The 24,125-nt window shown below is 40.0% G+C and overlaps 2 long non-coding RNA genes across 2 annotated transcripts; one reads left to right on the top strand and one right to left on the bottom strand.

The window, feature by feature from the left end:
* Nucleotides 1-6,884: 6,884 nt before the first annotated feature.
* On the bottom strand, nt 6,885-9,265 carry LOC110768377 (uncharacterized). The gene is made up of 3 exons (XR_015837190.1): nt 8,980-9,265; nt 8,021-8,084; nt 6,885-7,095 (listed from the first exon to the last, which is right to left on the bottom strand). It is a non-coding gene; the product is annotated as an uncharacterized LOC110768377 (long non-coding RNA).
* Nucleotides 9,266-20,078: 10,813 nt separating this feature from the next.
* LOC110751204 (uncharacterized) lies at nt 20,079-22,488 on the top strand. Its single transcript, XR_002525837.2, has 3 exons — nt 20,079-20,228; nt 21,757-21,813; nt 22,147-22,488. It is a non-coding gene; the product is annotated as an uncharacterized LOC110751204 (long non-coding RNA).
* The last annotated feature ends 1,637 nt before the right edge of the window (nt 22,489-24,125 follow it).

The following is a 24,125-nucleotide window of genomic DNA, read 5'->3' as shown; positions in this document are numbered from 1 at the left end:
ATTTCGGATCGAGCCCAAAACCTGGGCAACATCATAATATGGTGGGAGGAGTCATTTGCTTAATTTCGGGTGAATTCGATCTCTAGAACTACCCAATACACCAACCACTCGAATTAGGAACGAACTGCCTGTGAACTTGAATTGTCCAAGTTCTTACACCAATTGATTTCAGATCGAGCCCAAAACTTGGGCAACATCATAATATGGTGGGATGAGTCATTTGGATAATTTTTAGTGAAATCTGATCTCTAGAACTATGGAATACACCAACCACTCCAATTAGGAGCGAACTGCCTTCAAGATTGAAATGTCCAATTTCTTACAATTATTCATTTCGGATATAGCCCAAAACTTGGGCAACATCATAATATGGTGGGAGGAGTCATTTGGTGAATTTTGAGTGAAATCAGATCGCTAGAGCAACCCAATACACCAACCCCTCCAATTAGGAACGAACTGCCTTTGAACTTGAAATGTCCAATTTCTTACACCTATTGATTTCGGACCGGGCCCAAAACATGGGCAACATCAAAATTTGGTGGGAGGAGTCAATTGGTGAATTTTGAGTGAAATCTGATCTCTAGAACTATGGAATACTCCAACCACTCCAATTAGGAACGAACTGCCTTTGAACATGAATTGTCCAATTTCTTACACCTATTGATATTGGATCGATCCCAAAACTTGGGCAACATCATAATATGGTGGGAGGAGTCATTTGGTTAAGTTTGAGTGAAATCAGTTCACTAGAACAACCCAATAAACCAACCACTCCAATTAGGAACGAACTACCTATGAACTGGAATTGTCCAATTTCTTACACCAATTGATTTCGAGTCAAGCCCAAAACTTGGGCAACATCATAATATAGTGGGAGGAGTCATTTGGTTAAGTCTGAGTGAAATCCAATCTCCAGAACTACCTAATACACCAAGTGCTCCAATTAGGAACGAACGTCCATTGAACTTGAATTGTCCAATTTCCTACACCTATTGATTTCGGATCGACCCCAAAACTTGGGCAACATCATAATTTGGTGGGAGGAGTCATTTGGTTAAGTCTGAGGGAAATCTGATCTCTAGAACTACCCAATACACCAACCAGTCCAATTAGGAACGAACTTCCTTTGAACTTGGATTGTCCAATATCTTATACCTACTGACTTCGGAACGAGCCCAAAACTTGGGCAACATCATAATATGGCGGGGGGGAGTCATTTGGTAAATTTTAAGTGAAATCCGATCTCTAGAACTACCCAATACACCAACCACTCCAATTAGGAACGAACTGCCTTTGAACTTGAATTGTCCAATTTCTTACACGAATTGATTTCAGATCGACCCCAAAACTTGGGCCACATCATAATATGGTGGGAGGAGTCATTTGTTGAATTTTGAGTGAAATCCGATCTCCAGAACTATGGAATACACCAACCACACCGATTAGTAACGAACTGTCTTTGAACGTGAATTGTCCAATTTCTTACACCTATTGATTTCGGATCGACCCCAAAACTTGGGCCACATCATAATATGGTGGGAGTAGTCATTTGGTTAATTTTTAGTGAAATCCGATATCTAGAACTACCCAATACACCAACCACTCCAATTAGGAACGAACTACCTTTCAACTTGAACTGTCCAATGTCTTACACCTATTGATTTCGCATGAAGCCCACAACTTGGGCAACATCATAATAAGGTGGGAGGAGTCATTTGGTGAATTTTGAGTGAAATCCGATCGCTAGAACTACCCAATACACCAACCATACCAATTAGGAACGAACTGCCTTTGAACTTGAATTGTACAATTTCAAACACGTATTGATTTCGGATCGAGCCCAAAACTTGGGCAACAACATAGTATGGTGGGAGTAGTCATTTGGCGAATTTTGAGTGAAATCCGATCTCTAGAACTATGTAATACACCAACCACTCCAATTTCGAACGAACTGCCTTCGAACACGAATTGTCCAATTTCGAACGAACTGCCTTCGAACATGAATTGTCCAATTTCTTACACCTCTTAATTTCGGATCGAACCCAAAACTTGGGCAACATCGTAATGTGGTGGGAGGAGTCATTTGGTGAATTTTGAGTGAAATCCGATCTCTAGAACTACGGAATACACAAACCACTCCAATTAGGAATGAGCTGCTTTTGAACATGAATTGTCCAATTTCTTACACCTATTGATTTCGGATCGAGCCCAAAACTTGGGCAACAACGTAATATGGTGGGAGGAGTCATTTGGTTAATTTTTAGTGAAATCCGATCTCTAGAACCACCCAATACACCAACCACTCCAATTTGGAACGAATGTTCTTTGAACTTGAATTGTCCAATATCTAACACCTATTGATTTCGGATCGAACCCAAAACTTGGGTAACATCATAATATGGTGGGAGGAGTCATTTGGTGAATTCTAGGGGAAATCCGATCGCAAAAACTACCCAATACACCAACCACTCTAATTTCAAACGAACTGCCTTTGAACATGAATTGTCCAATTTCTTACCCCTATTGATTTCGGATCGAGCCCAAAACTTGGGCAACATCGTAATATGGTGGGAGGAGTCATTTGGTTTAGTGTGAGTGAAATCTGATCTCTAGAACTACCCAAAACACCAACCACTCCAATTAGGAACGAACGTCCTTTGAACTTGAATTGTCCAATTTCTTACACCTGTTGATTTCGGATCAACCCCAAAACTTGGGCAACAGCATAATATGGTGGGAATAGACATTTGGTTAAGTCTGAGTGAAATCCGATCTCTAGAACTATGGAATATACCAACCACTCCAATTAGGAACGAACTGCCTTGGAAAGTGAATTGTCCAATTTCTTACACCTATTGATTTCAGATCTAGCCCAAAACTAGGGCAACATCATAATATGGTGGAAGGAGTCATTTAGTGAATATGGGTGAAATCCGATCTCTAGAATTATGGAATACACCAACCACTCCAATTTGGAATGAACTACCTTTGAACATGAATTGTCCAATTTCTTACAACTTTTGATTTGGGATCGACCCCAAAACTTGGGCAACATCGTAATATCGTGGGAGGAGTCATTTGGTGAATTTTGAGTGAAATCCGATCTCTAGAACTATGGAATACACCAACCACTCTAATTAGGAACGAACTGCCTTTGAACTTGAATTGTCCAATTTCTTACACCTATTGATTTCGGATCGAGTCCAAAACTTGGGCGACATCATAATATGGTGGGGGGAGTCATTTGGTGAACATTGAGTGAAATCCGATCTCTAGAACTATGCAATACACCAACCACTCCGGTTAGGAACGAACTGCCTATGAACATGAATTGTCCAATTTCTTACACCTATTGATTTCGGATCGAACCCAAAACTTGGGCAACATCATAATATGGTGGGAAGAGTCATTTGGTGAATTTTTGGTGAAATCCGATCGCTAGAACTACCCAAAACACCAACCACTCCAATTAGAAACGAACTGCCTTGGGACATGAATTGTCCAATTTCTTACCCCTATGCATTTCGGATCAAGCACAAAACTTGGGCAACACCATAATATGGTGGGAGGAGTTATCTGCTTAAGTTTGAGTGAAATCCGATCAGTAGAGCTACCAAATACACCAACCACTCCAATTGGGAAAGAACTGCGTTTGAACTTGAATTGTCCAATTTCTTATTCCTATTGACTTTAGATCGAGCCCAAAACATGGGCAACATCATAATATGGTGGGAGGAGTCATTTGGTTAATTTTGGGTGAAATCCGATCACAAGAACTACCCCATACACCAACCACTTCTATTTGGAACGAACGTCCTTTGAACTTGAATTGTCCAATTTCTTACACCTATTGATTTCGTATCGAGCCCAAAACTTGGGCAACATCATAACATGGTGGAAGGAGTCATTTGGTGAATTTTGAGTGAAATACGATCTCTAGTATTATGGAATACACCAACCACTCCGATTAGGAACGAACTGTCTTTGAACTTGAATTGTCCAATTTCTAACACCAATTGATTCGGATCAAGCCCAAAACTTGGGCAACAACATAATATGGTGGGAGGAGTCATTTGGTGAATCTTAAGTAAAATCCGATCTCTAGAACTACCCAATACGGCAACCACTCCAATTCGGAACGAACTGCCTTTGAACTTGAATTGTCCAATTTCTTACACCTATTGATTTCGGATCGAGCCCAAAACTTGGGCAACATCATGATATGGTGGGGGGAGTCATTTGGTCAAGTTTGAGTGAAATCCGATCTCTACAACTATGGAATCCACCAACCACTCCAATTAGGAATGAACTGCCTATGAATTCGAATTGTCCAATTTCTTACACCTATTGATTTCGGATCGAGCCCAAAACTTGGGCAACAACGTAATCTGGTGGGAGGAGTCATTTGGTGAATTTTGAGTGAAAGCCGATCGCTAGAACTACCCAATACACCAACCACCCCAATGAGGAACGAACTGCCTTTGAACATGAATTGTCAAATTTCTTACACCTATTGCTTTCGGATCGAGCCCAATAGTAGGTCGACATCATAATATGGTGGGAGGAGTCATTTGGTGAATTTTGAGTGAAATCCGATCTCTAGAACTATGGACTACACCAACCACTCTAATTAGGAACGAACTGCCTATGAACTTGAATTGTCCAATTTCTTACACCTATTGATTTCGGATCGAGTCCAAAACTTGGGCAACATCATAATATGGTGGGAGGAGTCATTTGGTGAATTTTGATTGAAATCCGATCTGTAGAACTATGGAATACACCAACCACTCCAATTAGGAACGAACTGCCTTCGAACTTGAATTGTTCAATTTCTAACACGTATTGATTTCGGATCGTGGACAAAAGTTGGGCAACATCATAATATGGTGGGAGGAGTCGTTTGGTTAAGTTTGGGAGAAATCTGATCTCTAGAACTACCAAATACACCAACCACTCCAATTAGGAACGAACTGCCTTTGAACTTGAATTGTCCACTTTCTTACACCTATTGATTTCGGATTGAGCGTAAAACTTGGGCAACACTATAATATGGTGGGAGGAGTCATTTGATGTATTTTAAGTGAAATCCGATCTATAGAACTATGGAATACACCAACCACTCCAATTAGGAAAGAACTGCCTTTGAACTTGAATTGTCCAATTTCTTACACCTATTGATTTTGGACTGGGCCCAAAACTTGGGCAACGTTATAATATGGTGGGAGGAGTCATTTGGTGTATTTTGATAGAAATCCGATCTGTAGAACTATGGACTACACCAACCACTCCGATTAGGAATGCACTGCCATTCAACATGAATTGTCCAATTTCTTACACCAATTGATTTCGGATCGAGCCCAAAACTTGGGCAACATCATAATATGGTGGGAGGAGTCATTTGGTGAATTTTGAGTGAAATCCGATCTCTAGAACTATGGAATACACCAACCACTCCGATTAGGAACGAATTGCCTTTCAACATGAATTGTCCAATTTCTTAAACCAATTGATTCCGGATCGAGCTCAAAATTTGGGCAACATCATAATATGGTGGCAGGAGTCTTTTAGGGAATTTTGAGTGAAATCCGATTCTAGACCTACCCGATACTCCAACGACTCCAATTAGGAAAGAACTGCCTTTCAACTTGAATTTTCCAATTTCTTACACCTATTGATTTCGGATCGAGCGCAATACTTGGGCAACATCATAATACGGTGGGAGGAGTGATTTGGTGAATTTTGAGTGAAATCCGATCTCTAGAACCATGGAATACACCAACCACTCCGATTAGAAATGAATTGCCTTTCAACATGAATTGTCCTATTTCTTAAACCAATTGATTCCGGATCGAGCTCAAAACTTGGGTAACATCATAATATGGTGGCAGGAGTCTTTTGGGGAATTTTGAGTGAAATCCGATCGCTAGAACTACCCAATACACCAACCACTCCAATTAGGAACCAACAACCTTTGAACTCGAATTGTCCAATTTCTTACACCTATTGATTTCGGATAGAGCCCAAAACTTGGGCAACATCACAATATTGTGGGAGGACTCATTTGGGGAATTTTGAGTGAAATTCGATATCTAGAACTATGGAATACACCACTCACTCCAATTAGGAACGAACTGCCTCTGAACTTGAATTGTCCAATTTCTTACCCCAATTGATTTCGGATCGAGCCCAAAACCTGGGCAACACCATAATATGGTGGGTGGAGTCATTTGGTTAATTTTGAGTGAAATCCAATCTCTAGAACTACCAAATACACCAACCACTCCAATTAGGAACGAACTGGCTTTGAACCTGAATTGTCCAATTTCTTACACCTATTGGTTTCGGATCGAGCCCAAAAGTTGGGCAACACCATAATATGGTGGGGGGAGTCACTTGGTGAATTTTGAGTGAAATCCGATCTCTAGAACTGTGGAATACACATCCACTCTGATTAGGAACGAATTGCCTTTGAACATGAATTCTCCCATTTCTTACACCTATTGATTTCGGATCGAGCCCAAAACTTGGGCAACACCATAATAAGGTGGGAGGAGTCATTTGGAAATTTTTAGTGAAATCCGATCTCTAGTACTGTGGAATACACCAACTACTCCAATTAGGAACGAACTTCCTATGAACTTGAATTGTCCAATTCCTTACACCTATTGACTTCGGATCGAGCCCAAAATGACAGGACCCGACCCAAATTCCACTTTGGAATCCGAGCCGAACCCTGTGCGTGTCCGACACCTGGCAAGTGCCGGGCACAAATGACCTAATTGCCCTTCTAGTCAAACAATTTCTAAAACAACTGGAGTTTGACTTCTGCCGAAAAACTCAGCAGAGTCTCCCCTGAAATGGACCAAACCCAAGATTACACCTGTCAAACATGCATATAAAAATATACACCAACTGCCAGTATACAAAGATTTTACATACTAACAGTTAGACAAGTGTTCTAGGGCAATATCAGAGCATTTATACAGAGTAGGTTACAAGTACAAAAATAAATAAACAAAACCCTACTTTGTCAAGGAAGGCGGCGGAAAATGGACTCGGCCCGGTGGTGGCGCACTGACGCACGACTACTGCCTGGGGGCGCAAAACATTAAAAAGGTGAGTGGACCAAAAACAAAGTTTAGAAAGTAGCATAAGAACATACTAACCCCTCTGTAAAAACAATTAAGAAACTATAACATTTCTTTATTCATAATTGTACTGAAATCAATGTAATCATATTTATATATATATATATATATATATATATATATATATATATATCAATCATATACTTGATCAATTATTAAGTCTTTGAAAACATTGAAAACACTTTAAATCTACCACCTAGGTGTACCCATTTAGTAATCCGTCAATTCCTTATAATCCGTCAATTCCTTTAATTTCCGTCAATTCCTTTATAATCCGTCAATTCCATTCTCATGCCACCGGAGTGACACGTCCTAGCAGACCTCGGGAAACACAAAGTCAACCCGAGCCGCAATCCTAGCAGAATTCAGGGGACACTTGGTCGGCCTGATCCGCATTCCTCACACCCACGGTTTGGGCGTCCCCGAAACTCGTGGGGCGGTGTCTAGCATGCTGACTTACCCGAAGGCAACTGGATGTCCGTCGACATCAATATAACCGAAGGCAACATAATTTTATTCCGAAGGCAACTTTATTTCCGAGGCAACATTTATTATACTGAAGGCAACCTTGGGTACCTATGGTGGCTTAAAATAAATGTATATATATATATAATTCTTGAAAAAGATTAAAGTTTATAAAACTACTTATAAAACTATTCCTTAAATCCTGCTGCCATTTAATCTGATAATACCTCAGTTCTAACTTTCCAAATCCTTTTTTAAATGTTCCACTAGGCAGCACATAAATAAACAGAAATATTTAAATCTATCAAGTCATGCTAGGAAAGCTGTATTCAGTAAAACTTATTCAAGATCAAATAATGAAATTAAAATGCATAAAACGTTTATAAAACAAACAGTCCACTCACAGATACTCAGAGCTAGCTGGACCCTTTGAAGGTCCCTCCTGCGGGTCACCTGGTGCCCGGGTGCCTGTATAACCATCATAATATTTTATTAAAAACTCAGCTCAGTAATATAATATTAAATTAAAAACCCTGACCCCCGGCTCCTAAAAGTGCGTGCATCACTTTAAAAGTCATTCCTATGCCCACATTAGCTTTTCCTCTCAGTGGACACGCTTTAGAAGTATCTCGGGACTCAAAAGCGATAAAGTCCCTAAAAGTCAACTCGGGACCCCGTGGGGTCCACAACCTCAGAATTCCGATCTGATCGTTCCTAGAGGTTCCAACAAGCCTAGGACACATGTCTCGAGAGTTTGGTCTTGATCGGACGGTCGGATTGCTCACGATCGCACGATCGGACGAACGAACGATTTTCCGTAAATCTAGCCCTAGGGTTGGCTTTTTCGGAGCATCCGAGACTCCGATATCCGTCGAATCCTACACGATCCTGAAATTACCTAGAACGACATACTCCAGTTTGACTACGATCCAACGGTCCGAACGTATTGAACCCGGAAAACGCACACTATGCGAGATCCGTTCGGGGTTCAAACGTTATCCGAAATGAGATCCGCGAAATCCTACGCGCTCGTGAGGACACGAGGATCGTTCTGGGACCAAGAGTGGTCCCTGATACCTGGCCCACGCGCCGCCCACGCGCCGGCCGCGTGTGGGTGTGCCTAACAATTCCGGCGACCGGAAAATCTCTAAACCGCCGGCCCAAACTCCTAGTTTAGGTAAAACACCAAATTTGGAATCACTTTTGTTCTTGGACTAAGGCCAAAAAGTGACCGGAAGTGACTGATTCCGGCATCCTAAGCTCGGCAGAAACTTAACTCGAAAATTAACCTCTTAAACCTCAAAATCTCTCCAATCTCACCCAACCATCAGCTAGAGCATGAAAATCAGTCGAAAAACCATACCTAATCCGTCCGATTTGGTGGCCGGAGGAGGGAGTTTGAGGGATTTGAAAATCGGAGAAAATCTGCCGCGATTTTCTGGGTTTTTTTCTGGCAGCTTCGTGGCAGCTGGACGGCGGAGCAGGCTGGCTGGGTTGCGGAGGTGGCGGCGGTGCTTCCTTGGCTGGTCCGGTGAGGTGTGGTGGCGGCTGGAGGTGGCTGCAAATTGGGGAGGGTGGCGGCTGAACAATCGAGAGGGAGAGAGAGAAGAGATGTGGGGAGAGAGAGAGTGAGGAGAGAGAGAAGAAATCTGGTTTTTTTAAAAAAATCTGACTTTTTTTCCAAAATTTCAATTATGCCCTTTTTCATAATTTGATCGTATTATCTTCAATACGACTCGGAATTGAGCCCATTACATGTCTACGGACTCGTTTTGTCGTGCTCTACGCAGTGATACAAGTGGATTTTCCAAATTCTTTCTCGGTCAAAAAGTCAACTTAAAACCTAATAAATTATTTCGAGGGTAGTTTAGTCTTTTCCTTCGTTAAATTAATAGTTAAATAATAATTAAGGTTTGGGTTGTTACACCTATTGTTACACCTAGTCTTTTCCTTCATTAAATTTCTAGAACTACCCAATACACCAACCACTCCAATCAGGAATGAACTGCCTTTGAACTTGAATTGTCAAATTTCTTACACCTATTGATTTCGGAACGAGCCCAAAACTTGCGCAACCTTGAAATATGGTGGGAGGAGTCATTTGGTGAATTTTGAGTGAAATCCGATCCCTAGAACTATGGAATACACCAACCAATCCAATTCGGAACGAACTGCTTTTGAAATTGAATTGTCCAATTTCTTCCATATATTGATTTCGGATTGAGCGCAAAACTTGGGCAACATCAAAATATGGTGGGAGGAGTCATTTGGTGAATTTTGGGTGAAATCCGATATCTAGAACTATGGAATACACCAACCACTCCAATTCGGAACGAAATGCTTTTGAACTTGAATTGTCCAATTTCTTACACCTATTGATTTCGGATCGAGAACAAAACTTGGCTAACAACCTAATATGGTGGGAGGAGTCATTTGGTGAATTTTGGGTGAAATCTGATACCTAGAACTGTGGCATACACCAACCACTCCGATTTGGGTGAAATCTGATACCTAGAACTGTGCAAATTCCGGCCAAAGCATTAAAGGCAAATCATCACGTGACAACAGGGTCCCAGGCTTCATTTAATGAAGTAGTGCCTGTTTAATGCAGCAAACCCACTGGCCACAAATAAGCATTTAATGCATGAGGGAAGGTGGGAAGTGACTGGAGTCAGGATTTGGTGATGAGAATCAGAGTGATTAGACGTGGACATTCTCACAACAATTCTGACAGCTTGAGAGGTTAGCTCACCAGCTATCCAGGCCATAAATGCATCTCCACGGCCAGAAGCTCAGAACCCACGATCAAGAACGGCGGCCGAGATTCACCAGGATTTATGGGGTCACACCACCATACTTCACGATCCCAAATGTCGATTAGACTGCCCACTTGCTCTAATCAGGCTCCACCATGCAGATTTTCACCCTCGATTACTCCTCCAGGCGCACCACTTACCCATCCAATACTCATCAAACATCTCGACGTACGGTAGACCGTGCTGGCACGCCCGCGCACAACCGCACCGCACCCAAAAGCAGGAAACCGCATGTCAACGCACATCCCCTCGGCCCGGAACTCCAGGCCGTGAGATTTGCGCGGCAGACAACCATAATACGGTGGGAGGAGTCATTTGGTGAATTTTGAGTGTTATCCGATCTCTAGAACTATGGAATACACCAACCACTCCAATGAGGAACGAACTGCGTTTGAACTTGAATTGTCAAATTTCTTACTCCTATTGATTTCGGATCGAGCCCAAAACTTTCGCAACATCACAATATGGTGGGAGGAGTCATTTGGTGAATTTTGAGTGAAATCCGATCTCTAGAACTGTGGAATACACTAACCACTTCAATTAGGAACGAACTGCCTTTAAACATGAACTGTCCAATTTGTTACACCTATTGATTTTGGATCGAGCCCAAAACTTTCGCAACATCATAATAAGGTGGGAGGAGTCATTTCGTGAATTTTGAGTGAAATCCGATCTCTAGAACTATGTAACATACCAACCACTCCAACTAAGAACGAACTGCCTTTGAACTTGAATTGTCAAATTTCTTACACCTATTGATTTCGGATCGAGCCCAAAACTTGGGCAACATCATAATATGGTGGCAGAAGTCATTTGTTTAATTTTGAGTTAAATCTGATCTCTAGAACTACCCAATACACCAACCACTACAATTAGGAACAAACTTCCTTCAAACTTGAATTGTCCAATTTCTTATACTTATTGATTTCGGATCGAGCCCAAAACTTGGGCAACAACATAATATGGTGGGAGGAGTCATTTGGTGAATTTTAAGTGAAATCCGGTTGCCAGAAATACCCAGTACACCAACCACTCCAATTACGAACGAACTGCCTTTGAACTTGAATTTTCCAATTTCTTACACCTATTGATTTCGGATCGAACCAAAAATTTGGGCAACAACATAATATGGTGGGAGGAATCATTTGGTGTGTTTTGAGTGAAATCCAATCGCTAGAACTATGAATTACCCCAACCACTCAAATTTGGAACGAATTTCCTTTGAACTTGAATTGTCCAATTTCTTACACCAATTGATTTCGGATCGAGCCCAAAACTTGGGCAACATCATAATATGGTGGGAGGAGTCATTTGGTGAGTTTTGAGTGAAATCCAATTGCTAGAAGTACGGAATACACCAACCACTCCAATTAGGAAGGAATTGCCGTTGAACTTGAATTGTTCAATTTCTTACACCTGTTGATTTCTGATCAAGCCCAAAACTAAGGCAACAACACAATATGGTGGGAGGAGTCGTTTGGTGAATTTTGACTGAAATCCGATCTCTAGAACTACCCAATACACCAACCACTCCAATTAGGAACGAACTGCCTTTGAACTTGAATTCTCCAATTTCTTACACCTATTGATTTAAGATCGATCCCAAAACTTGGGCAACATCATAATATGGCGGGAGGAGTCATTTGGTGAATTTTGAGTGAAATTCGATCGCTAGAACTACCCAATACACCAACCACTCCAATGAGGAACGCACTGCCTTTGAACTTGAATTGTCCAGTTTATTACACCTATCGATTTCGGAACGAGCCCAAAACTTGAGGAACATCATAATATGGTGGGAGGAGTCATTTGGATAATTTTGAGTGAAATCCGATCTCTAGAACCAAGGAATACACCAACCACTCCAATTAGGAACGAACTGCCTTTGAACTTCAATTGTCTAATTTCTTACACCTATTGATTTCGGATCGAGCCCAAAACATGGGCAACAACATAATATGGTGGAAGGAGTCATTTGGTTAAGTTTGAGTGAAATACGTTCTCAAGAACTACCGAATACAACAACCACTCCAATTAGGAACGAACTGCCTTTGAACATGAATTGTCCAATTTCTTACACATATTAATTTCGTAACGAGCCCAAAACTTGGGCAACATCATAATATGGTGGGAGGAGTCAAATTTGGAGTGCAATCCGATCTCTAGAACTGTGGAATACACCAACCACTCCGATTAGGAACGAACTGCCTTTGAACATGAATTGTCGAATTTCTTACACCTATTGATTTTGGATGGAGCCCAAAACTTGGGCAACGTCATAATATGGTGGGAGGAGTCATTTGGTGAATTTTTAGTGAAATCCGATCTCTAGACCTACCCAATACTCCAACGACTCCAATTAGGAACGAACTGCCTTTCAACTTGAATTTTCCAATTTCTTACACCTATTGATTTCGGATCGAGCGCAAAACTTGGGCAACACCATAATATGGTGGGAGGAGTCATTTGGTGAATTTTGAGTGAAATCCGATCTCTAGAACTATGGAATACACCAACCACTCCAATTTGGAACGAACAACCTTTGAACTCGAATTGTCCAATTTCTTACACCTATTGATTTCGGATCGATCCCAAAACTTGGGCAACATCATATTATGGTGGGAGGAGTCATTTGGTGAATTTTGAGTGCAATTCGATCCCTAGAACTGTGGAATACATCCACCCCTCCAATTCGGAACGAACTGCCTTTGAACTTGAATTGTCCAAGTTCTTACTCCTATTGATTTCGGATCAAGCCCAAAATATGGGCAACATCATAATATGGTGGGAGGGGTCATTTGGTGATTTTTGAATGAAATCCGATCTCTAGAACTGTGGATTACACTAACTACCGAAATTAGGAACGAACTGCCTTTGAACTTGAATTGTCCAATTTCTTACACCTATTGATTTCGGATCGAGCCCAAAACTTGGGCAACACCTTAATATGGTGGGAGGAGTCATTTGGTGAATTTTGAGTGAAATCCAATCTCTAGAGCTATGGAATACACAAACCACTCCGATTAGGAACGAACGGCCTTTCAATATGAATTGTGCAATTTCTTACACCAATTGATCTCGGATCGAGCCCAAAACTTGGGTAACAACATAATATGGTGGGAGGAGTCATTTGGTGAATTTTGAGTGAAATCAGATCGCTAGAACTACCCAATACACCAACCACTCCAATGAGGACCGAACTGCCTTTGAACTTGAATTGTCCAATTTCTTACACCTACTGATTTCGGATCGATCCTCAAACTGAGGCAACGTCATAATATGGTGGGAGTAGTCATTTGATTAAGTGTGAGTGAAATCCGATCTCTAGAACTACCCAATACACCAACCACACCAATTAGGAACGAACTGCCTTTGAACATGAATTGTCCAATTTCTTACAACTATTGATTTCGGATCGAGCGCAAAACATGGGCAACATCATAACATGGTGGGAGGAGTCATTTGGTGAATTTTGGGTGAAATCCGATACCTAGAAATATGGAATACACCAACCACTCCGATTAGGAACGAACAACCTATGAACTCGAATTGTCCAATTTCTTACACCTATTCATTTCGGATTGAGCCCAAAACTTGGGCAACATCATAATCTGGTGGGAGGAGTCAATTGGTGAATTTTGAGGGAAATCCGATCGCTAGAACTACCCAATACACCAACCACTCCAATCAGGAACGAACTGCCTTTGAACTTGAATTGTCAAATTTCTTACACCTATTGTTTTCGGAACGAGCCCAAAACTTGCGCAACCTTAAAATATGGTGGGAGGAGTCATTTGGTGAATTTTGAGTGAAATCCGATCCCTAGAACTATGGAATACACCAACCAATCCAATTCGGAACGAACTGCTTTTGAACTTGAATTGTCCAATTTCTTCCACATATTGATTTCGGATTGAGCGCAAAACTTGGGCAACGTCATAATATGGTGGGAGGAGTCATTTGGTGAATTTTGGGTGAAATCCGATATCTAGAACTATGGAATACACCAACCACTCCAATTCGGAACGAACAACCTATGAACTCGAATTGTCCAATTTCTTACACCTATCGATTTATGATCGAGCCAAAAACTTGGGCAACACAATAATATGCTGGGAGGAGTCATTTGGTGAATTTTGGATGAAATCCGATATCTAGAACCGTGGAATACACCAACCACTCCGATTAGGAACGAACAACCTATGAAATCGAATTGTTCAATTTCTTACACCTATTGATTTCAGATTGAGCCCAAAACTTGGGCAACATCATAGTCTGGTGGGTGGAGTCATTTGGAAAATTTCGAGTGAAATCCGATCGCTAGAACTACCCAATACACCAACCACTCCAATGAGGAACGAACTACCTTTGAACTTGAATTGTCAAATTTCTTACTCCTATTGATTTCGGATCGAGCCCAAAACTTGCGCAACATCATGATATGGTGGGAGGAGTCATTTGCTGAATTTTGAGTGAAATCCGATCTCTAGAACTGTGGAATACACCAACCACTTCAATTAGGAACGAAATGCCTTTGAACTTGAACTGTCCAATTTGTTACACCTATTGACTTTGGATCGAGCCCAAAACTTTCGCAACATCATAATAAGTTGGGAGGAGTCATTTCGTGAATTTTGAGTGAAATCCGATCTCTAGAACTGTGTAATATACCAACCACTCCAACTAAGAACAAACTGCCTTTGAACTTGAATTGTCAAATTTCTTACACCTATTGATTTCGGATCGAGCCCAAAACTTGGGCAACATCATAATATGGTGGCAGAAGTCATTTGTTTAATTTTGAGTAAAATCTGATCTCTAGAACTACCCAATACACCAACCACTACAATTAGGAATGAACTTCCTTCAAACTTGAATTGTCCAATTTCTTAAACTTATTGATTTCGGATCGAGCCCAAAACTTGGGCAACAACATAAAATGGTGGGAGGAGTCATTGGGTGAATTTTAAGTGAAATTCGGTTGCCAGAAATACCCAGTACACCAACCACTCCAATTACGAACGAACTGCCTTTGATTTCGGATCGAACCAAAAATTTGGGCAACATCATAATATGGTGGGAGGAATCATTTGGTGTGTTTTGAGTGAAATCCAATCGCTAGAACTATGAATTACCCCAACCACTCAAATTTGGAACGAATTTCCTTTGAACTTGAATTGTCCAATTTCTTACACCTATTGATTTCGGATCGAGCCCAAAACTTGTGCAACATCATAATATGGTGGGAGGAGTCATTTGGTGAGTTTTGAGTGAAATCCAATTGCTAGAAGTACGGAATACACCAACCACTCCAATTAGGAAGGAATTGCCGTTGAACTTGAATTGTTCAATTTCTTACACCTATTGATTTCGGATCTCTAGGACTACCCAATACACCAACCACTCCAATTAGGTACGAACTGCGTTTCAACTTGAATTGTCCAATTTTTAGACCTGTTGATTTCTAATCAAGCCCAAAACTAAGGCAACAACACAATATGGTGGGAGGAGTCGTTTGGTGAATTTTGACTGAAATTCGATCTCTAGAACTACCCAATACACCAACCACTCCAATTAGGAACGAACTGCCTTCGAACTTGAATTCTCCAATTTCTTACACCTATTGATTTTGGATCGAGCCCAAAACTTGGGCAACAAAAGAATATGGTGGGAGGAGTCGTTTGGTGAAGTTTGAGTGAAATCCGATTTGGAACGAACTGCCTTTGAACTTGAATTGTCCAATTTCCTACACCAATTGATTTCGGATCGAGCCCACAACTTGGGCAACATCATAATATGGTGGGAGGAGTCATTTGGTTACTTTTGACTGAAATCCGATCTCTAAAACTACCTTATACACCAACGACTCCATTTAGGAACGAACTGCCTTTGAACTTGAATTGTCCAATTTCCTACACCAATTGATTTCGGATCGAGCCCACAACTTGGGCACCATCATAATATGGTGAGAGGAGTCATTTGGTTACTTTTGACTGAAATCCGATCTCTAAAACTACCCAATACACCAACCACTCCAATTAGGAACAAACTGCCTTTAAACTTGAAAAGTCCAACCTCTTACACATATTGATTTCGGAACGAGCCCAAAACTTGGGCAACATCATAATATGGCGGGAGGAGTCCTTTGGTGAATTTTGATTGAAATTCGATCGCTAGAACTGCCCAATACACCAACCACTCCAATGAGGAACGCACTGCCTTTGAACTTGAATTGTCCAGTTTATTACACCTATCGATTTCGGAACGAGCCCAAAACTTGGGGAACAACATAATATGGTGGGAGGAGTCATTTGGTTAATTTTGAGTGAAATCCGATCTCTAGAACCAAGGAATACTCCAACCACTCCAATTAGGAACGAACTGCCTTTGAACTTCAATTGTCTAATTTCTTACACCTATTGATTTCGGATCGAGCCCAAAACATGGGCAACAACATAATATGGTGGAAGGAGTCATTTGGTTAGGTTTGAGTGAAATACGTTCTCAAGAACTACCGAATACACCAACCACTCCAATTAGGAACGAATTGCCTTTGAACCTGAATTGTCCAATTTCTTATACATATTGATTTCGTAACGAGCCCAAAACTTGGTCAACATCATAATATGGTGGGAGGAGTCATTTCGTGAATTTGGAGTGAAATCTGATCTCTAGAACTGTGGAATACACCAACCACTCCGATTAGGAACGAACTGCCTTTGAACTTTAATTGTCGAATTTCTTACACCTATTGATTTCGAATCGAGCCCAAGACTTGGGCAACGTCATAATATGGTGGGAGGAGTTATTTGTTTAATTTTGACTGAAATCCGATCTCCAAAACTACCCAATACACCAACCACACCAATTAGGAACGAACTACCTCTGAACTTGAATTGTCCAATTTCTTACACCTTTTGCTTTCGGATCAAGCCCTCAACTTTTGCAACATCGTAATATGGTGGGAGGAGTCATTTGGTGACTTTTAAGGGAAATCCGGTCACAAAAACTACCCAATACACCAACCACTCCAATTTGGAACGAACTGCCTTTGAACTTGAATTTTCCAATTTCTTACACGTATTGATTTCGGATCGAGCGCAAAACTTGGGCAACATCATAATATGGTGGGAGGAGTCATTTCGTGAATTTGGAGTGAAATCCGATCCCCAAAACTACCCAATACACCAACCACTCCAATTAGGAACGAACTGCCTTTGAACTTGAATTGTATAATTTCTTACACCTATTGATTTCGGATCGATCCCAAAACTTGGGCAACGTCATAATATGGTGGGAGGAGTCATTTGGTTAATTTTGACTGAAATCCGATCCCCAAAACTACCCAATACACCAACCACTCCAATTAGGAACGAACTGCCTTAGAACTTGAATTGTCCGATTTCTTTCACCAATTGTCTTCGGATCAAGCCCAAAACGTGGGCAACATCATAATATTGTGGGAGGAGTCATTTGGTGAATTTTAAGTGAAATCCGATCGCTAGAACTACCCAATATACCAACCACTCCGATTAGGAACGAACATCCTTTGAACTTGAATTGTCCAATTTCTTACACCTTTTGGTTTCGGATCGAGCCCTCAACTTGGGCAACATCGTAATATGGTGGGAGGAGTCATTTGGTGAATTTTGGGTGAAATTCGATCTCTAGAACTATGGAATACACCAACCACTCCGAATCGGAACGAACAGCCTTTGAACTTGAATTGTCCAATTTCTTACACCTATTGATTTCGGATCGAGCCCAAAACTTGGGCAACATCATAATATGGTGGGAGGAGTCATTTGGTTACTTTTGACTGAAATCCGATCTTTAAAACTACCCTATACACCAACGACTCCATTTAGGAACGAACTGCCTTCGAAATTGAATTGTCCAATTTCTTTCACCTATTGATTTTGGATCGAGCCAAAAACCTGGGCAACACGATAATATGGTGGGAGGAGTCATTTAGTGAATTTTGAGAGAAATCCGATCGCTAGAACTACCCAAAATACTAACCACTCCAATTAGGTACGAACTGCCTTTTTACTTGAATTGTCCAATTTCTTAGACCTATTCATTTCTGATCGAGCCCAAAACTTGGGGAGGAGTCATTTGGCGTGTTTTGAGTGAAATCCGATGCCTAGAACTATGTTATACACCAACCACTCCGATTAGTCACGAACTGCCTTCGAACTTGAATTGTCCAATTTCTTACACCAATTGATTTCGGATTGAGCCCAAAACTTGGGCAACATCATAATATGGTGGGAGGAGTCATTTGGTGAATTATGGGTGAAATCCGATGTCTAGAACTATGGAACACACCAACCACTCCGATTAGGAACAAACTGCCTTTGAACTTGAATTGTCCAATTTCTACCACCTATTGATTTCGGATTGAGCCCAAAACTTGGGTAACATCATAATATGGTGGGAGGAATCATTTGGTGAATTTTGGGTGAAATCCGATCTCTAGAACTAAGGAATACACCAACCACTCCGATTAGGAACGAACTACCTTTGAACTTGAATTGTCCAATTTCCTACACCAATTGATTTCGGATCGAGCCCAAAACCTGGGCAACAACATAATATGGTGGGAGGAGTCATTTCGTGAATTTTGGGTGAAATCCGATCTTTAGAACTATGGAATACACCAACCACTCCAATTAGGAACGAACTGCCTTTGAACTTCAATTGTCTAATTTCTTACACCTATTGATTTCGGATCGAGCCCAAAACTTGGGCAATATCATAATATGGTGGGAGGAGTAATTTGGTTAATTTTGAGTGAAATCCGATATCAAGAACTACCCAATACACCAACCACTCCAATTAGGAACGAACTGCCTTTGAACTTGAATTGTCCAATTTCTTTCACCTATTGACTTCGGATCGAGCCCAAAACTTGGGCAACATCATAATATGGTGGGAGGAGTCATTTGGCTAAGTCTGAGTGAAATCCGATCTCTAGAACAAACCAATACACCAACCACTCCAATTAGGAACGAATTGCCTTTGAACTTGAATTGTCCAATTTCTTACACCTATTGATTTCGGATGGAGCCCAAAACTTGGGCAACAACATAATATGGTTAGAGGAGTCATTTGGTTAAGTTTGAGTGAAATCCAATCTCTTGAACGACCCAATACACCAACCACTCCAATTAGGAACGAACTGCCTTTGAACTTGAATTGTCCAATTTCTTACAGCTTTTGATTTCGGATCGAGCCCTCAACTTGGGCAACATCGTAATATGGTGGGAGGAGTCATTTGGTGAACTTTGAGTGAAATCCGATCGCTAGAACTACCCAATACACCAACCACTCCAATTAGGAACGAACTGCCCTTCAACTTGAATTGTCCAATCTCTTACACCTATTGATTTTGGATCGAGCCCAAAACTTGGTTAACATCGTAATATGGTGGGAGGATTCATTTGGGGAATTTTGGGTGAAATCCCACTACGAGAAAATTACCCTTTTGCGACCAAACTTATCAGCGACGAACTATTGTTGGTCGCTGATAGGGTGATTCTGCAACCAAATTTCTAGGGTTGGTCGCCAATAGAGTCGCCAATAGAGTTGGTCGCCAATAGAGTTTCAATTTCATCAATTTTCTTTCATATATAGTTGCAATTTATGGTTCATTGAAGGGTTTAATGTTAGATCTGGTGCCTGTTGTGTTTTTTTTTTTGGTGGTTGAAGGAGATTGAAACTGATTTTTCAAGTGTTTTCAGACCTGTAATAGCAAAGGTCATGGCTCATGCCCAATTGTATCTCGTTCTTGGTATGTATTCTTTATGTGGTTTTATTTGTTAAAAATTCTAGTGCAGTTGAGTTCGTATATCTTGACAATGGTTCTTTATATTGAAAACTCATGTGTACTTTTCTCTGTTTTTCATGGTGATGAAATTTATAAGTCTTTTTTTTTTTTTTGACATTACTTGCCTATTTAGAACTTAATTTTCTATTGAATTGGTTGGGTACATAGATGTGGAATGGAATCAGGTTTTGACAACCCCCCTCTCTCTCTCTCTCTCTCTCTGTTTTTGTAGTTGCATTTTCCTCTGTTTTCCATTTCTTTACTTGGTTGTGCTTTGTAACTCAATATTGCACTGTAGTCTTGTTTCTTCAATGATATATCAAATTTTCCATTTTTTTTATAGACACTTTGTATTTCTTTTAGAGTTTTTGCTATTTAGCCATGTTGTTTAGTGCAGGAGAAGCTGCGTAATTGTTGCACCTGCGATTGTGGTTTTTGTTGTAAAAACTTCACAGGTGGTTATTCAATTTAAGCTCTGCCTTTGTTTTTGTTTTTTTCCATTGTAGTTGGTCATTTTAGATTAATACTCTTTCAATAGTAAATAGTCACATTTGAATGATTTAGTGTTTGATGTTTAAAGCTGATAAGTGTTGAATTTTAAGATTTGGGTTGGTTTATGAAATCTGAGGTTATGCAGAAATCTGTGATTTTGTGTTATCTTCTGGACCAGAAGACCTAGTTTGGATTTATATTTTGATCTTGTTTTTTAATAATTAGACATGTCAATGAGCATTTGAAAACTGGTTCCATACAAATTGGAGTTAAATTGAATTTTTGGCAAATTTTCAAAGTAGTTGTTATGTTGCAGGAAGCAGAAAACTCTACAGCCTAGTCTGTTTTAGATTTTGTTTTTGACATGCTTCCTTAATTTCGAATGCCATGAAATTTTTATGTGAGGAAGTTTGATGTGTCTAGTTATGATCTGTAAAGTTTCGCACCATTTTGACTCAAATTGAATTTTTTGTGAATTTCCCAAATTGAAGTGTTTCTGCCCAAATTGTTTAACAAAATATTTATTTGGTCATCTATGATTTATTGAAAACTACTCCATACTCTATTTGTTGAATTGTCTTTTTGCTTAGCAATGGTTGAAGACCAAATTGAAGTGCCTAGAAAATTTGGAAGGTCGTGCTATGTGCTGAAGAAAACTGTGTCTCGTAGGCTTGAAAATATGATAAAGAATTCTAGTTTTTCACTAGGATCATACTCTGTTAGCTTGTGTTTTCACTTTTAAAGCATTTTTCATGTTATTTTATTTCAATTCAATCTTGTTTTTCTACATTTAGATCTCTTTTTATTTCAATTCTGCATTGTATTCTAGTGGAAACTGAAAAAGTTGTCATTCAGTGTTTCTATATGCATTGAAAATATTAAAACCAATGAGCGATTGCCTTATTTGGGTTTGTGGTTCTCTTTATCTTATAATGTGTTTAGAACAATGCCATTTAGGAGTCTAACTTTACTAAGGTAATATTCTGTTTTTGCATATGAGATTATTTGAGGAGGTGGAAGGATTTGGTTTGGGGTTTTGGACAGAGGACCATTTGAGGTAAGAACCTCTTCTTCTCATTAGCACTTGTTTTCTTATTAACAACTATAGTGGTTGTCAATGTCATTGTGGTGTTGTTTGTTTAAGGGTATTAAAATGGAATACATGTTTTGTATTGTGTTGAGAAGTTATGCAACCCATGTTGGTTAAGGTGTGGATTATACTTTGGATTTTATGATTTATGTTTTCTAATGGGTTTGTGCAAGATTTCTTGTAATTGTGTTATCGAAAATTGTTTGTTTTTGGTCTCTATATATTCTTTATATTTAAATTCTCTTGGTTTTGGCATCTTTTTGACCATTGGCATTTCCTTGTTTTGTTTCTTTTGTAAAGGAAGATTGATGACTTTGAGAAGATCAAGCAACAATTGGCATAGTGCTTGGGAATTCCACCATATTAGATCATAGTCCCTATCCCACAATGTTAAAGATCATGACCACAAAACTTGGAATTACAAAGGCATAGTACACATGCATTTTTCCAGTCGAAACCTAGTCTTAGAGTGGGGGAATAATAACTGCAGAACTTGGGTTTACCAAGGGCAAGAATATATGGAGCTTGGCCTCCAATCTTTGAGTGGAGAGTTCTTCACACGTTTATGTCACTATGTAATGTGTACTTGAATAATTAGTACGCTTGTGTACTTTTGAATGAGAGAAACTTTTATTCATGTCATTTTCTATTGATCTATTTACCTTCTTTTATTTTTTGAAATTGCAAAATGTTGATGAACAAAAGGTTAATATTATCACAAAACAGAATATAAATAAAAACATTATTAACATTTAAAATAACCATATTTTAGCGACCAACCAAGTAAGCTTTAGCGACCAAATCCAGTAGTCACTAGAACCTATTGGCGACGAACATGGTTGGTCACCCAATCCTTCCCCAATTCGCGGTAAATTTTTGGTATTTTAGTGGGAACTCGTCTGTATAGGCGACCAACTTTTTGCTCTTAGACGACGAAAAAGACTGGTCGCGTAAATATTTTGGCGACGAAAATATTTTTCGTCGCCTTTTGTTGCCTGAGACTTTTAGCCACAAGGCTAAGGCGACCAAATTAGCGACGAAATTATTTTGTCGCTAAATAGATTTGGCGAAGAAATTTCATCTTTTAGTGACCAAAGGTAGTGGTCGCCAAAAGCGATTTTCCTTGTAGTGTCCGATCTCTACAATTATGGAATACACCATCCGCTCCGATTAGGAACGAACTGCCTTGGAACTCGAATTGTCCAATTTCTTCCACCTATTGATTTCAGATCGAGCCCAAAACTTGGGCAACATCATAATATGGTGGGAGAAGTCATTTGGTGAATTTTGAGTGAAATCCGATCTCTAGAACTGTGGAATACACCAACCACTCCGTTTAGGAACGAACGGCCTTTGAATTTGAATTGTCCAATCTCTTACACCTATTGATTTCGGATCATGCCCAAAATTGGGCAACATCAGAATATGGTGGGAGGAGTCATTTGGCTAAGTCTGAGTGAAATCCGATCTCTAGAACAAACCAATACACCAACCACTCCAATTAGGAACGAACTGCCTTTGAACTTGAATTGTCCAATTTCTTACACCTATTGATTTCGGATCAAACCCAAAACTTGGGCAAAATCATAATATGGTGGGAGGAGTCATTTGGTTAAGTTTGAGTGAAATCCGATCTCTATAACTACCCAATATACCAACCACTCCAATTAGGAACGAACTGCCTTTGAACTTGAATTGTACAGTTTATTACACCTATTGATTTCGGATCGAGCCCAAAACTTGGGCAACATCATAATATGGTGGGAGGAGTCATTTGATCAATTTTGACTGAAATCTGATCTATAGAACTACCCAATACACCAACCACTACAATTAGGAACGAACTGCCTTCAAACTTGAATTGTCCAATTTCTTACACCTATTGATTTCGGATCGAGCCCAAAACATGGGCAACATCATAATGTAGTGGAAGGATTCATTTGGCGAATTTTAAGTGAAATCCGGTTGCTAGAACTACCTAATAGACCAACCACTCCAATTAGGAACGAATTCCCATAGAACTTGAATTTTCCAATTTCTTACACATATTGATTTCGGATCGAGTGCCAAACGTGGGAAACATCATAATATAGTGGGAGGAGTCATTTGGTGAATTTTGAGTGAAATCCGATCACAAGAACTACCCAATACACCAACCACTCCAATTAGGAAAGAACTGCCTTTGAAATATTGTCCAATTTCTTACACCTATTGATTTCGGATCGAGCCCAAAACATGGGCAACATCATAATATGTTGGGAGGAGTCATTTGGTTAGGT

This window comes from Prunus avium, chromosome 7 (genome assembly GCF_965620075.1).
Source record: "Prunus avium chromosome 7, drPruAviu1.hap1.1, whole genome shotgun sequence".
Lineage (NCBI taxonomy): Eukaryota > Viridiplantae > Streptophyta > Magnoliopsida > Rosales > Rosaceae > Prunus > Prunus avium.
This window is presented reverse-complemented; position numbering and strand designations above follow the sequence as displayed.